Source organism: Schistocerca gregaria, chromosome 7 (assembly GCF_023897955.1).
Source record: "Schistocerca gregaria isolate iqSchGreg1 chromosome 7, iqSchGreg1.2, whole genome shotgun sequence".
Classification (NCBI taxonomy): domain Eukaryota; kingdom Metazoa; phylum Arthropoda; class Insecta; order Orthoptera; family Acrididae; genus Schistocerca; species Schistocerca gregaria.
This window is the reverse complement of record NC_064926.1, coordinates 474,474,537-474,491,163: the sequence shown is the minus strand read 5'-3', so window position 1 is coordinate 474,491,163 and position 16,627 is coordinate 474,474,537.

Genomic DNA, 16,627 nt, shown 5'->3' with positions numbered 1-16,627 from the left:
AAGACAGGCATGACTGAAACCTGTACAGAGTGTGCAATAAAGAAGTATTCATATTCCTAAAAGTAGTAGTATTGGGCAAAGGTAGAAGAAAATTTCAGTGTAGTTATGTGTCCGTAACTAATATCTTCTGGGGTTGCGAGCCAGTCTGTTCTCTCATACTTATACGACTGTTAACCAGAAGTAGGCACAGTAGGCAGTGCTGGATGCGATTAAAACGAATCCTGATACGATATCTCTTACTTCTTCGGAGCGAATGACGCATTCTCTCAAATACACTACTGAACATTAAAATTGCTACACCAAGAAGAAATGCAGATGATAAACGGGTATTCATTGGACAAATAGATTATACTAGAACTGACATGCGATTACATTTTCAAGCAATTTGGGTGCATAGATCCTGAGAAATCAGTACCCAGATCAAACACCTCTGGCCGTAATAAGGGCCTTCATGCTGCTGGGCATTGAGTCAAACAGAGCTTGGATGGCGTGTACAGGTACAGCTGCTCATGCGGCTTCAACACGTTACCACAGTTCATCAAGAGTAGTGACTGACGTACTGTGACGAGCCAGTTGCTCGGCCACCATTGACCAGGCGTTTTCAGTTGGTGAGAGATCTGGAGAAAGTGGTGGCCAGGGCAGCAGTCGAACATTTTCTGTATCCACAAAGGCCCGTACAGGACCTGCAATAGGCCGTCGTGCATTATCCTGCTGAAATGTAGGGTTTCGGAGGGATCGAATGAAGGGTAGAGCCACGGGTCGTAACACATCTGAAATGGAACGTCCACTGTTCAAAGCGCCGTCAATACGAACAAGAGGTGACCGAGACGTGTAAGCAATGGCACTTCAAACCATCACGCCGGGTGATACGCCACTATGGCGATGGCGAATACACGTTTCCAATGTGCGTTCACCGCGATGTCGCCAGACACGGATGCGACCATCAAGATGCTGTAAACAGAACCTGGATTCATCCGTACAAATGACGTTTTACCATTCGTGCACCCAGGTTCGTCGTTGAATACACAATCACAGACGCTCCTGTCTGTAATGCGGCGTCAAGGGTAACCACACCCATGGTCTGCGAGCTGATAGTTCATGCTGCTGCAAACGTCGTCGAACTCTTCGTGCAGATGGTTGTTGTCTTGCAAACGTCCCCTACTGTTGACTCAGGGATCGAGACGTGGCTGCATGATCCGTTACAGCCATGCGGATAGGATGCCTGTCATCTCGACTGCTAGTGATACGAGGCCGTTGGGATCCGGCACGGCGTTCCGTATTACGCTCCTGGACCCACCGATTCCGTATTCTGCTAACAGTCATTGGATCTCGACCAACGCGAGCAGCAATGTCGCGATACGATAAACCGCAATCGCGATAGGCTACAATTCGACCTTTATCAAAGTGGGAAACGTGATGGTACGCATTTCCCCTCCTTACAAGAGGCATCACAACAACGTTTCACCAGGCAACGCCGGTCAACTGCTGATTGTGTATGAGAAATCGCTTGGAAACTTTCCTCATGTCAGCACGTTGTTGGTGTCACCAGCGGCGCCAACCTTGTGTGAATGCTCTGAAAAGCTAATCATTTGCATATCACAGCATCTTCTTGCTGTCGGTTAAATTTCGCATCTGTAGCACGTCATCTTCGTGGTGCATCATTTTTAATATCCAGTAGGGTACATCTCGCTGCATTCAGATTACGTCACATGTATGAGACAGTTATACGCTCCTGTAAAATCACCAGACTGACTATGGACTGTACATACACCAATGCCTTTACATTTACATGTAGCCAAAATCGAATGTATTGAGGTCCGGTGAACGGGGTGGCCTTGCTTCTTTACATCCTCGACCAATTCATCTCGCGAGCCGTAGAAAATGGAGTGTTCCCTGTCGTTTATAAAACCACAGCCGTTGTCTTTCTGCAAGAATAAAGTTTCCCAATAGCGCCAGTAATTCATTGGTAGAAGACACACAGCACCTTTTAATCTATTTGGTTATGTGTATGGCCCTGTGTGTCTGTAAGGATAATCCCTTCTCATATATTGACACCGTAGCGGTCCTGTTGTTTCAATCCGTGACTGATCGAGGATTTGCACCTACCCACAAGTGCAAACAGTGCTAAGTTACTGTGCTATATCGTTTAAGTCCTGCCTCACCTGTAAATACCACACATTACTTGTCACAAGTAAAACTGCCCATATCTAAATAGGTATTAATTTCCGAATAAGTATATAATTATAGGAATGTTTCTTCTGGTTTTAACTAATACTACCACCTGTAGGAGTTCGTGACACTTTTTTAAACACCCTGGTAAGTGAGAAAAGTGAGGTAACATACACTCGACGACGAACAAAATCGCCGCACTACGAAAGAATTTCCCGAGTGGGACGGAAATTGATAGATGTGATATAAATGTACAGACTAACAAATGACGACAATTTCAGAAAAATTGGATGATTCATTGAGGAGAAAGAACTACACAAAATGAGCAAGTCAGCAACGCGGTGGTCCGCTTCTGGCCCTTACGCAAGCAGTTATTCGGCTTGGCATTGATCGATAGTGGTTTCGGAGATCTTGAGGGATATGGTGCCCAATTCTGTCCAATGGCCGCGTTAGATCATCAAAATCCCGAGCTGGTTGTGGGCACTGTTCGTAATGCACAAGTTCACAGTTGGGGAGAGATCCACAGACGTTGATGGCCAAGGTATGGGTTGGCAAGCAGGACGATAAGCAGTAGCAACTCTTACCGTGTGTGGGCCGGTCTTATCTTGCTGAAACGTAAGCCCGGGACGGGGTGACGTTAAGGGCAACAAAGCAGGGGGTCTGATGTCATCGACCCACTGATGTGCTGTAAGGGTGCGGCGGATGATGACTAAAGGGGTCCTGCTATGACAAGATGTGGCATCCCAGACCATCACTGCTGGTCGCAGGCTGCTTGGTGGGCGACAACAGTGTTGGTACTCCATCGCTATCCAGGGCGTCTCCAGACACATCTTAGGCCTCAAATCTCATTGAATGGAGTAGGATTGTCTTCAGTGATCAGTCTAGCTTCTAATTCATCGTCGATGTCCAACAAATACGTGTCTGGAGGCATTCCAGATAGCGGTAGGGTACCAACCTGACTGTCACATACGATCAGACAACCAGGAGTGATGGTCTGGGGTTCCATTTCGTTCCATAGCAGAAACCCTTCGGTTGTTATCCATTGCACCCTTCCACCAGAGCGTTACGTGGAGTGTATTCTACGTCTCGTTTTGCAAGCCATCGTGGGGATACATTTCAGCAAGATTGTGCCAATCCGCACACGGCGAGATTTTCCACCGTATATCTTCGTCGTTGCCGAACCCTACCTTGGCCTTCTAGATCGCCGGATCCCACCCCAGCTGAGAATGTTTGGAGATAATGGGCAGGGCCCTCCAACCATCTCGGGATCTTGACGATCTAACGCTCCAGTTGGACAGAATTTGGCACGGTATCCCTCAGGAGTATATCAAACAACTGTGGTAATTAATTCCTAGCCAAATAACTATTCACATAAGGGCCAGAGATGGAGCAATGCGTTATTGACTTGCTCGGTTTGTGATGCTATTTCTAAAGAATATCAACCAATTTTTCTGTAATCGTAATCATTTGTTTTATCTGTACCTGTACATCACATGTACGGATTTGCGCCCTATTCGGATAATTCCGTGCTATATTATGACCTTTCTGGAGGTTGAGAATCTCCCCTGCCTTACACAGGCAAAAATTCGTATTTAGTTTTTCTATTACATATCAGTAACTGATGTTCGCCTATTGAAGACAACATTAAAGAAACTTAGAAACTGTGCACATTCAGGCCTCTGGCACCTCCATTCCCACAGTTAAGCTGAGAGGATGTAGTGTGAAGGGACTCACTGCCCTCCCCTTATTTCAACTGAGATTAATTGCAAGAACACTAATTGTTAGGAATAAAATACGTTTATCTTCGTGAATGCCTTGGAAGGTATACTATGACGGCCGCTGACCCATGTCAGCTCCCTGTGGCATCTCGGCACTATCTGCTTGTCCTAAACAAAGCGTCAGATGCAACATACAGGTACAGACAAAGGAAGTTAGTTTTCCTGACAGGGAGCAGGCTATTTGGATATGTTAATCATATCAGTTGCAACATTATGTTGAAATGTAGTGTGATGAGGGCTATGAGAAAGGCGTTCAACGAATTCGAAGGTAAGTTTCTACACTCCTGGAAATGGAAAAAAGAACACATTGACACCGGTGTGTCAGACCCACCATACTTGCTCCGGACACTGCGAGAGGGCTGTACAAGCAATGATCACACGCACGGCACAGCGGACACACCAGGAACCGCGGTGTTGGCCGTCGAATGGCGCTAGCTGCGAAGCATTTGTGCACCGCCGCCGTCAGTGTCAGCCAGTTTGCCGTGGCATACGGAGCTCCATCGCAGTCTTTAACACTGGTAGCATGCCGCGACAGCGTGGACGTGAACCGTATGTGCAGTTGACGGACTTTGAGCGAGGGCGTATAGTGGGCATGCGGGAGGCCGGGTGGACGTACCGCCGAATTGCTCAACACGTGGGGCGTGAGGTCTCCACAGTACATCGATGTTGTCGCTAGTGGTCGGCGGAAGGTGCACGTGCCCGTCGACCTGGGACCGGACCGCAGCGACGCACGGATGAACGCCAAGACGGTAGGATCCTATGCAGTGCCGTAGGGGACCGCACCGCCACTTCCCAGCAAATTAGGGACACTGTTGCTCCTGGGGTACTGTATCGGCGAGGACCATTCGCAACCGTCTCCATGAAGCTGGGCTACGGTCCCGCACACCGTTAGGCCGTCTTCCGCTCACGCCCCAACATCGTGCAGCCCGCCTCCAGTGGTGACGCGACAGGCGTGAATGGAGGGACGAATGGAGACGTGTGGTCTTCAGAGTTGAGAGTCGCTTCTGCCTTGGTGCCAATGATGGTCGTATGCGTGTTTGGCGCCGTGCAGGTGAGCGCCACAATCAGGACTGCATACGACGGAGGCACACAGGGCCAACACCCGGCATCATGGTGTGGGGAGCGATCTCCTACACTGGCCAACACCTCTGGTGATCGTCGAGGGGACACTGAATAGTGCACGGTACATCCAAACCGTCATCGAACCCATGGTTCTAACATTCCTAGACCGGCAAGGGAACTTGCTGTTCCAACAGGACAATGCACGTCCGCATGTATCCTGTGCCACCCAACGTGGTCTAGTAGGTGTAAGTCATCTACCCTGGCCAGCAAGATCTCCGGATCTGTCCCCCATTGAGCATGTTTGGGACTGGCTGAAGCGTCGTCACACGCGGTCTGCAAGTCCAGCACGAATGCTGCTCCAACTGAGGCACCAGGTGGAAATGGCATGGCAAGCCGTTCCACAGGACTACATCCAGCATCTCTACGATCGTCTCCATGGGAGAATAGCAGCTGCATTGCTGCGAAAGGTGGATATACACTGTACTAGTGCCGACATTGTGCATGCTCTGTTGCCTGTGTCTATGTGCCTGTGGTTCTGTCAGTGTGATCATGTGATGTATCTGACCCCAGGAATGTGTCAATAAAGTTTCCCCTTCCTGGGACAATGAATTCACGGTGTTCTTATTTCAATTTCCAGGAGTGTATGTGCTGATTTGGCAGGAAATCCTAAGAAATTTTGGACTTATTTCAAAGTGGCACGTGGATCAAAACAAAATGTCCAGACACTCTGTGGCCAAAATGGTTCTGAAAAAGAGGATGAGAGACTAAAGGCCGAAATACTAAATGTCTTTTTCCAAAGCTATTTCACAGAGGAAGACTGCACTGTAGTTCCTTATCTAGATTGTCGCACAGATGACAAAATGGTACATATCGAAACAGATGACAGAGGGATAGAAAAACAATTAAAATCGGTCAAAAGAGAAAGGCCGATGGACCTGATGGGGTACCAGTTCGATTTTACACAGAGTACGCGAAGGTACTTGCCCCCCTTCTTGCAGCGGTGTACCGTAGGTCTAGAAGAGCGTAGAGTTCCGGAAGATTGGAAAAGGACACAGGTCAGCCCCGTTTTCAAGAAGGGACGTCGAACAGATGTGCAGAACTATAGACCTATATCTCTAACGTCGATCAGCTGTATAATTTTGGAACACGTATTATGTTCCAGTATAATGACTTTTCTGCAGTCTAGAAAACTACTTTGTAGGAATCAGCATGGGTGTCAAAAAAGACGATCGCGTAAAACCCAGCTCTCGCTATTCGTCCACGAGACTCAGACGGCCATAGACACGGGTTCCCAGGTAGATGCCGTGTTTCTTGACTTCCGCAAGGCGTTTAATACAGTTCCCCACAGTCGTTTAATGCACAAAGTAAGAGCATACGGACTATCAGACCAACTGTTTGATTGGATTGGAGTTCCTAGATAACAGAACGCAGCATGTCATTATCAATGGAGAGAAGTCTTCCGAAGTAAGAGTGTTTTCAGGTGTTCCGCAAGGGAGTGTCGTAGGACCGTTGCTATTCACAATATATATAAATGACCTTGTGGCTAGCATCGGAAGTTCGCTGAGGCTTTTTGCGGATGATGCTGTGGTGTATCGAGAGTTTGAAACAATGGAAAATTGTACTGAAATGCAAGAGGACCTGCAACGAATTGACGCATGGTGCACGGAATGGTAATTGAAACTCAATGTAAACAGGTGTAATGTGCTGCGAATATATAGAAAGATAGATCCCTTATCATATTGCTACAATATAGCAGGTCAGCAACTGGAAGAAGTTAATTCTATAAAGTATCTGGGAGTAGGCATTAGGAGTGATTTAAAGTGGAATGACCATATAAAATTAATCGTCCGTAAAGCAGATGCCAGACTGAGATTCATTGGAAGAATCCTAAGGAAATGCAGTCAGCAAACGAATGAAGTAGGTTACAGTGCACTTGTTCGCCCACTGCTTGAATACTGCTCACCGGTGTGGGATCCGTTCCTGATAAGGTTGACAGAAGAGATAGAGAAGATCCAAGGGAGAGCAGCGCGCTTCGTTACAGGATCACTTAGTAATCGCGAAAGCGTTACGGAGATGATAGATAGACTCCAGTGGGAGACTCTGCAAGAGAGACGCTCAATAGCTCGGTACGGGCTTTTGTTCAAGTTTCGAGAACATACCTTCACCGAGGAGTCAAGCAGTATATTTCTCCCTCCTACGTACATCTCGCGAAGAGACCATGAGGATAAAATCAGGGAGATTAGAGCCCACACAGAGGAATACCGACAATCTTTCTTTCTACGAACAATACGAGACTCGAAGAGAAAGGAGAACCGATAGAGGTACTCAAGGTACCCTCCGCCATACGCCGTCAGGTGGATTGCGGAGTATCGATGTAGAAGTAGATGTAGATGTTTAATACAACTGAAAGTGAACACTACAACAAATATTTGACCACTGCTAAACAGATGACCCATATGGATCGAAAGTAGTAGCACGTTTTAATAAAGTTTATTCAGCAGCCGATGGTGCATGTACATCAATATATCTTTCATTAAACGTATTACAGTTGTGGAACACAGCCTTGCAAAAACATTGCTCCCAAATCGGTTGCAGTTGGTGCATACTATGATGGCTGGCTTTTCTGTGACGCCAGATGTTTTCTAGCAGCAGCTGGAAGTAAACTTCCAAAAGTTCTGGTCGCAATCAGATCCTTGGTGAGGAGTGCTGTCAGGAGGAACGGGGGATTGCCGATGGAAATGGCTGAATTGTGTTAATTCGGCTCCTGTCTGGAAGAGATAAATTTCTTGCAGCTACTTGTAGGTCAAAATTGGAGGATTGGGACGACTGCCCCTGCCAATGTAGGAGGCAATTGCAGTATTCACTGGGGAGGAGGTTGTGTTTGGAAGTGGTAGTCGTTTCGGAAGTTGGGAGTTAGTAGTTGTCTGTGATTAACAGCGATACTTTATCATTATGAAAATCCTACAAGCATTGATAAGTGGATTTCCGTCTGCAGGCCCGGAATTCTGTGTAGACACTTCCCGGTTTCTAGATGAGTGTTGCAGTTCAGCCAGCGTGCATATTGAAATATGTTTTAACAATCGATTACCGATTACTGGAGCAAAGTCGATCGGGACACCTTGCAAGAGCCCCTTTAACCCTAAACTACATCGATATGATGTAAATTCCATTTTTTATACATAAGACATGTTTATACCAAAAGAACAACATTACTGATTGTTTACTGAATCCATAGATACCATTCAATCCTTCTGAAATTATATTTTAGGATTCCTGAGAGAATTCCATATTTCGAATGTTGAAACCAGTTAAATTCATCGTCCCATATTTTGCTATCAGGAATTGTGGATCTATGACAACGAAAAACCATAACAGGGTAATACGTTTCATGCGATTTACTTGTTTGGTTAATTCCAAAATTGTATCACATATTAACGAACGAAGCTATGGCACAACATTAAAATTCAGTTACACGACTGGTTTCAAAAGTAAGGATCGTTCAGCCGATGACTGGGGTCAAAAACTCACGTTTTATTCATACAACTGTAACCCAAACTCATCAACTGAATTAATAATTCTAAAATTTTAATCAAAATATTAAATTCTCCTTAATTGGGAAATATTACACACTCCCAAATTCTAAGACCAACCTAGGAATCAGCACAAAAATTCCTTCAAGATGAGACATTTCACGTACCAGTTCTCAGTCGTTTTAAATTTCTTAAAAAAGTTACGTTTATTTTGTTTTGCTGAGATGGCAGAGCGGGTTGTTGAAAGAATAGTGGACTAAAGGGTGATTGCTACACAATATACATTCGGTCAAATTAAACATGCAAAGAGGAAATTCATTTAAACTAATGTTAACATAAATCAAAACAACTGTAGCCACTTATAGCCAACAGCTTCAGTTTAGAAAGTGTATGTTTATACTTCATTTTTGTAACCTCATATGCCTTAATCTGGTGTGGACAGGGATGTATGTAAACAAATTTTAGGGAGACGCAAATGCAGTTCAGAGTCAACTGATGTTATGATAGTTCGCGTATGCCTTCAGTACTTTTATTTCTGTCAGTGTTACCAAAATGTCGGTTGCAACAGTGCGTAAATATGTCGGAAGTCTGTAGTTAGTGTGATATCCTTGTTTAATGTGTTTACGAAATAAATATTGTGGTAAAAAATACGTGGTTTAGCTTATTAGTGTTCACATGACAAATAGAAAACCTGATAGCAGAAATGAGATCTGAGACCAGAAACATGTGTTTAACTGTAGTCTCTTTAACTCACGTGTTATTGATGAAATCCACATATTGAATGGGAACTCAGAATTTATTTCTGTCGACTCCAACCACGGCAAAAGTCAAAATCGCTCGACAGGAAGAGGCCTCGTATAGGAGCGGGAAGCCAACATCTAGTTGTAGATGGTGTTTAATAAAAGTGGTAGGCTTGTCGAGGTTTAATTGTCACCAGTAGAATAAATGTTGTTGCGTGCTATTTTTGTGTGACTTTTAATTATTGACTTTGAACTGTACTACTATTTTGTAATCGTGGAAATCATCAGCAGAAGTCACCAGCTGGAAGTGATCTCCATTTTCCTGTTCAAAGGGCGGACTCTGAAACTTTCTGAATGTAGATGCTACAGGCCGTTTGTTAGTGGTGTGGCAGTAGTGGCAATTTTAATCTCTCTTAGTGATTTTAGTTGTATGTATTATTGTGTTTTAACTTTTCTTGCATTATAAGAAAAAGAGTTAAATACTCCCAGAAAAAACTAACTTGATGTAGAATAGTAACGACTGAAAAGTACAGAAATTTATAGATGTTCACTGATTTACCGGGTCATTTCGCTTCTAAATTATTTCTTAATTTTGACCTAACGAGCTCATAGAGAAGAGTCTCAATGGATGCAGTAAGAAGCTAATCAAGTTGCTGTAACGGTTGCTTAATGTTTTAAATAAATTAATCATACGAATTTAAATCCGAGTATTTAACCATCAATTTGAAAAAAAAAATTCACAAAGCAATAAAACTCAATTTTACCCATTGTTTTTATTTTTAAATATGCGGGTTTTTCTCAATCCTGGTTTCTGAGGATTTTCCAGCATTACGAGGTAAAACGTTAAGCACAGAAACATTCCTTAGACCAAGACCTAATTCTCACACAACTAAGATCACCAAGGAGGCATAATACCAGCCATGAAAACGTGTACTGTATGGTCAATTTTAATCTTGCCTCGCGGGTCAAAGCGAGGGCTACAGTCCTTATTTATAAGAAGCGTTCAAAAAGAAATGAGCCTGAGGCATGATTAGAGAATCCAGTACCTGTAAGAAGTATTGACCCTGGCTGCTGAGACACTTGTCCCAATGTAACACAAGGCGATGAATGGCTGTCTCATAAAATTCCCGGGGCTGCGATGTTAACCAGTTCCGCACGTACAGCTGGACGTCGTCGTCCGAGGTGAATCGTTTGCCCCTAAGAGCCTTTTAAGGGGGCCAAAAATGGCGTAATCATAAGGAGAGAGTTCCGGACTGTACGGAGGGTGGCCGAGAACCTCCCATTTGAGTAGTGCCGCGACTGTGTTGGCCGTATGAGGCTTTGCACTGTTGTGGAGCAGAATGACCCCACGGGTGATACTGCCTGGTCGCTTTGATTTGATCGCTTGGCGAAGAGTGGTCAAGGTTTGTGAGTAACGATGGGCGTTCACTGCTGTCCTGAGCTGCAGGAAGTGAATCAGAAGGGGACCATTAGTGATCCCCTTAAATTGAAATTTGTGGTAAGGTCTTACGGGACCAAACTGCTGAAGTCATCGGTTCCTGAGCTTACACACTACTTAATCACTTAAACTAACTTACGCTAAGGACGACACACACACCCATGCCCGAGGAAGGACTCAAACCTCCCACGGGTGGAGCAGCGCGGACCGTAACAAGACGTCCGAGACCGCTCGGCTAGCCCGTGCGGCGGTCGCCTTAAAAAGGCTCTGAGGGGCAAACGATTCACCTCGGACGATGACGTCGAGCTGTACGTGCGGAACTGGTTAACATCGCAGCCCCGGGAATTTTATGAGACAGCCATTCACCTCCTTGTGTCGTAGTGCGACAAGTGTCTCAACAGCCAGGGTCAATACTTCTAACATAAAGGTACTGGTTTCTGTAATTATGCCTCCGGATCGTTTAATATTGAATGCCCCTTATAGACTGATTCCATATCTGTATCAGTACACTGGATTAATCTAAACCCGACAACAAAATTCTTGTAAATCTTTGGAGAACTACGCTGAGCACTGCAAAGAATGCATGGATTCTGGTAGCAGTCGCTACTTAGACTTCGCCAGAAAAACTCCGGGAGCAGTGTAAGAAACGTTTCACACAATCCAGGCGTGTGCCTCATCTATAGCGACCACTGCGTCGACTGGACATTATACTCTAATATTCTTTCCTTCCTTTATTCTTTGGTGCACTTTTTCTTACAAAGGTGCTAGTTCTGCAACGGTCACACAAGAGTTTCCGCGAAGTGAAACCTCCTGGCAGATTAAAACTGTGTGCCGGACCGAGACTCGAACTCGGGAACTTTGCCTTTCGTGGGCAAATACTCTACGAATGACCTACCCAAGCACGACTCACGCCCCGTCCTCACAGCTTCAATTCCGCCAGTACCTCGTTTCCTACCGTCCAAACTTCACAGACGCTCTCCTGCGAACCTTGCAGAACTAGCAGTCCTGGAAGAAAGGATATTGCAGAGACATGGCTTATCCACGGCCTGAGGGATGTTTCTAGATTGAAATTTTCACTCTACAGCGGAGTGTGCGGTGATATGAAACTTCCTGGCAGATTAAAACTGTGCGCCGGACGGAGACTCGAACTCGGCAACTTTGTCTTTCGTGGGCAAGTGCTCTACGAACTGAACTATCCAAGCATCACTCACTCGCCGTCCTCACAGCAGTCCCGAGTTCGAGTCTCGGGCCGGCACACAGTTTTAATCTGCCAGGAAGTTTCATATCAGCGCACACTCCGCTGCAGAGTGAAAATTTCATTCTAGAAACATCCCCCAGGCCCAGGCTGTGGATAAGCCATGTCTCCACAGTATCCTTTCTTCCAGGAGTGCTGGTTCTTCAAGGTTCGCAGGAGAACTTCGGTGATGTTTGGAAGGTAGGAGACGAGGTACTGGCGGAATTAAAGCTGTGAGGACGGGGCGTGAGTCGTTCTTGGAAGGCTCAGTTGGTAGAGCACTTGCCCACGAAAGGCAAAGTTCCCGAGTTCGAGTCTCGGTCCAGCACACAGTTTTAATCTGCCAGGAAGTTTCATATCAGCGCACAGTCCTCTGTAGAGTGAAAATTTCGTTCTAGAAGTTTCTACGACGTTGGGAGAGGAGTGGACGACGGGTTACAGCAGACCGGAGCTCTGAGGCGGCTGGTACGGAGTGCAGAGGTTGGCTGGCTGCCAGCCAGACAACGGATGGCGTCTAATCGCAAAACAAACGCGTCGCTTCAACCTTAGGGCAAGGTGAACATAGTTTATCGCTTACTTGGATGCCCCAGATTATCAGTAGGAAATAGCTCGGAGTGTGTGTCACAGCGCAGACGGAATTAGCACAACATAGTTCTCGTCATAACTTTGCTGAACGGAAATGAGCAGCTTATAACTCTCGCTTGTTATGACAGAAAGCAATGTTACTCTCTGGAAGGATTTTGAGTTTTGTCCGCGTGTTTGTCTAATGGATAAAGGGTATCGGACAGCAATTTTGAATACATTGCAATTTATAGAAAAACTAAACAGGCTTTACTTTGGGGATAATGAAAGTAGAAATAACCCAACCCAATTAGGCACATTACTTTGAAATATTATGTTTAAGAAAACTGAATATTAGTTGTTGAAGTGACTTCCATTAAGATTCCTTTTGAATAGCACACTGAATAGACATGAAAACAGGGCTATCTAAGTTGTGGGTAGCAGTAGGTACCATTTAAAGCTTTAAATTGCAGAGCTCAGTGCGTACTCGCCAGTACTACTACAGTGGCTCTCACCTGAAGATGGCCAGAAGACTCTGCTCCGAAATATCGTGGCAGGACGTTACTGATATCCGGCAGTTCTCCCGTGTTTTTATGGAACAATTAGTACGCCGGGAAAGCTTTAAACATCACATATTACTTACTAGTTTGTTTAAAACAGTATAGTTAGTTTTCTGAACACTTAGGAGGAGATCCTAATAGGTTCATGATTAGAATAAAAGATGCGGTTCTAAACACAGGTTTATAGCACTTGGATTATTATTGAAAATACTCACACAGATTAACTTGTCCGTGCTTTGATGCATGAAATTGATGGGGCAGCTCTTCTGCGAACCTTGCAGAATCAGGTACTGGCAGAGGTAAAGCTGTGAGGACGGGGCGTGAGTGGTGCTTGGGTAACTCAGCTTGTAGAGCACTTTCCCGCGAAAGGCAAAGGTCCCGAGTTCGAGTCTCGGTCCGGCACACAGTTTTAATTTGCCAGGAAGTTTCATATCAGCGCACACTCCTCTGCAGAGTGAAAATCTCATTCCGGAAACATCCCCTAGGCTGTGGCTAAGCTATTTCTCCGCAATATCCTTTCTTTCAGGAGTGTTAGTTCTGCAAGGTTCGCAGAAGAGCTTCTGTAAAGTTTGGAAGGTAGGAGACGAGGTACTGGCAGAAGTAAAGCTGTGAGGACGGGGCGTGAGTCGTACTTGGATAGCTCAGTTGGTAGAGCACTTGCCCGCGAAAGGCAAAGGTCCCGACTTCGAGTCTCGGTCCGGCACACAGTTTTAATCAGCCAGGAAGTTTCATATCAGCGCATGCTCCGCTGCAGAGTGAAATTCTCATTCTGAATACAAGTGTCCTAAGAATGAACCAGCTTCCAACACACAATGTTTTCTTTATAGACGTACTGTTTAGTTTTTTTTCCATACATACATTACAAACTTCATAATCACAGATACATAGTTACCTAGTATAAACCTACTTCTAATCGATATAGGTGTTACAAACTCTACCGTATACACTTCTTCGTGAATAAGTATGTTCTGTCTATGATCCAGCACATTGCAGTCATGTTAAGAAGACCAGTTCTGATCACAAGGCAAACTGTCAGCCAATTTTTAGTTTTGTGGTGCCTAGCCCTACTGAAAGCTCCCTATTTTTAAATGTAACAACGCTGTGTGATTTGGGGGAGCGAGATCTCAAAAAAAATTCTGTGTACATTGTTCAGCCACTTTACCTTAAAATAATTACAGCATATAGCCGCAGAGCAGAACATTACAAACGTTTCGATCTCGTGATGTAAATCAACGGATCCAGTAGTACGTGGATTACACTGTTGTTCATTAACACTGCAGCACCAGCAGGATAACGACTAACGAAATTTTAGTTACTAGGCATAACAGTGTTGTACGAGCAACGCTTTCAGTCCCGCGTCAACCCATGATTAGATGTTTTATGTGGATGAGAGATCAGCAAACGTGCTGGACAGGAATACGCTATGTATCGAGGCAGGCCTTGACAGCATGGTTAACATGCGGTTTTCTGCTATCTCATCGAAAGATAATGTCACGCAAAATTCTAAGACAGAACACTGTTGCCAGCTTAACATCTCAGAAATATTACGGCTACTGTTCAGATTACCAGATATGTGAACGAGAGTTGATTGTGTTATGTGCCTAATGACACCCTATACCATCACGTCAGGCGCTGATCGCATGTGACGATGGCGATGACGAATGCTATCGCCATCCGGTGTGGCCGAGCGGTTCTAGGCGCTTCAGTCTGGAACCGCGTGACCGCTACGGACGCAGTTTCGAATGCTGCATCGGGCATGGATGTGTGATGTCCTTAGGTTAGTTAGGTTCAAGTATCTCTAAGTTCTATGGGACTGATGACCTCAGATGTTAAGTCCCATAGTCCTCAGAGCCATTTCAACCAATACTATCTTGCTGCGTTCGTTCTCCTCAGAGACTCCACACACGGATACGTAGATCGTGACGCTGTAAATTGCGAGCTTGAAACCTTCCCGTCTAATATTGGATGAACGTTTGCTTGCTGACTGAACGCTGCGTCTCTTAAAATCTTTTAACTGCTGCTCTGTCAAGACCACCTGCTGATTATTACGACGAAACATAAAATGTGTTGTCGCCGTGGCCCTCAGTCGTTACCTGAAATTATTAAGACTGATTCTTACCTTTAATTATTTATACTGGATCGCCATCTGACTGCTACAGCAAACTGTGGAATGAATATACTTACTTCTCTTTAACATAATTATAAGCTGCTGGTGGAGTTTCATAATACTTTGTGACTGGAATTCTTTAAGTTGAAGTTAATTTAGATTTGATAAAAGCTGAAGCTCAGTTTTAGACTTTTCTTTTAAGATAACAATAAATTCCGTAAAGCATTTACGTGAATGATTTTGGGATAGAAAATTCTTAATGCATTTAATCTGGTAGAAGTTAACTATATTCTGAGAACGATCTTGACAAACAATTACAAGGGGTATAGTTCTTTACAAAAATTCTTAAAAAATAGCGTTGCGCTACATACCTAATTTTCCATCAAAATTACATAACTATATTCTGAGAACGATCTTGACAAACAATTACAAGGGGCATAGTTCTTTACAAAAATTCTTAAAAACTAGCATTGCGCTACATATAGCGAGTGGCTGGCGAGCACACCGCTTCTTTCAAAGTGTTAATTCATACCTCGCTTACAGCGACCTCCTCTCATGTCTCGCTAGCTACGACTGCCTCGTCTCACATCTTACTCGCAACTGCTCGCTTCCAACGCTCAATGCTACAAAAGTGCGGTCTCGCCGCCAACAATGGTTTTTGGTGCAGACAATCCCTGCTACCATTACAGATGTATTACTGCGCGCTGTTTCCCGCTCTTTCTCAAAATGTATCTATGCGCGGTTTCCCGCTCTTTCTCAATAATACACAATGCAATTTAATTAACAAAACAATTTAAATAAGAAACTGTTCAGATAATTACATGCTAAAACAGTTTAAATACGCCTATTACATAATTACAAGCTGACATTCCGAAGATGTTCGGACGCACGTGGGGTTCCTCTTCGTCGAAATGTCTTGGTTCAAATTCATCTAGGGATTGAACCCCACGTGTCGGATTAGACACTTGCGACCCTTTGGTTAAATTGTCCGGCTGATGGCAAGTCTGCGAAATACAAATTTAATATAACATATAATAACAGTAATAATAATATCGGGAACTAAATTAACGACCCATAAATGATGTAGGCCACACAGTTGCCATTTGTTTAGAATAACGTTTATTCAGGAAACAGATAATAGCGAAAGTGGTCGTATTTAGAATTACTATTATACTAGAGCGCATATCCATTTGATATAGTTCGATCATTCACAATTTCATCGTGAATTAAAAGTCCATCACTCCAACTCGTTAACTATGCGAAAAGCTAGAGTTCACACCAGGCGCGCAGCTGTTGACCGCTCCCACTATACCACTAAACGAGAAATTCTCTAAGTCGTATCACTTCCTAGCTGCCTAAAGACCGACTGTCGGCTTTCGCGTCTCATTCCGAACTGTTGCCTTTGGTGCCTCCAGCCTAACTGTCCTCTTTCGCCTCTCCATCCGAAT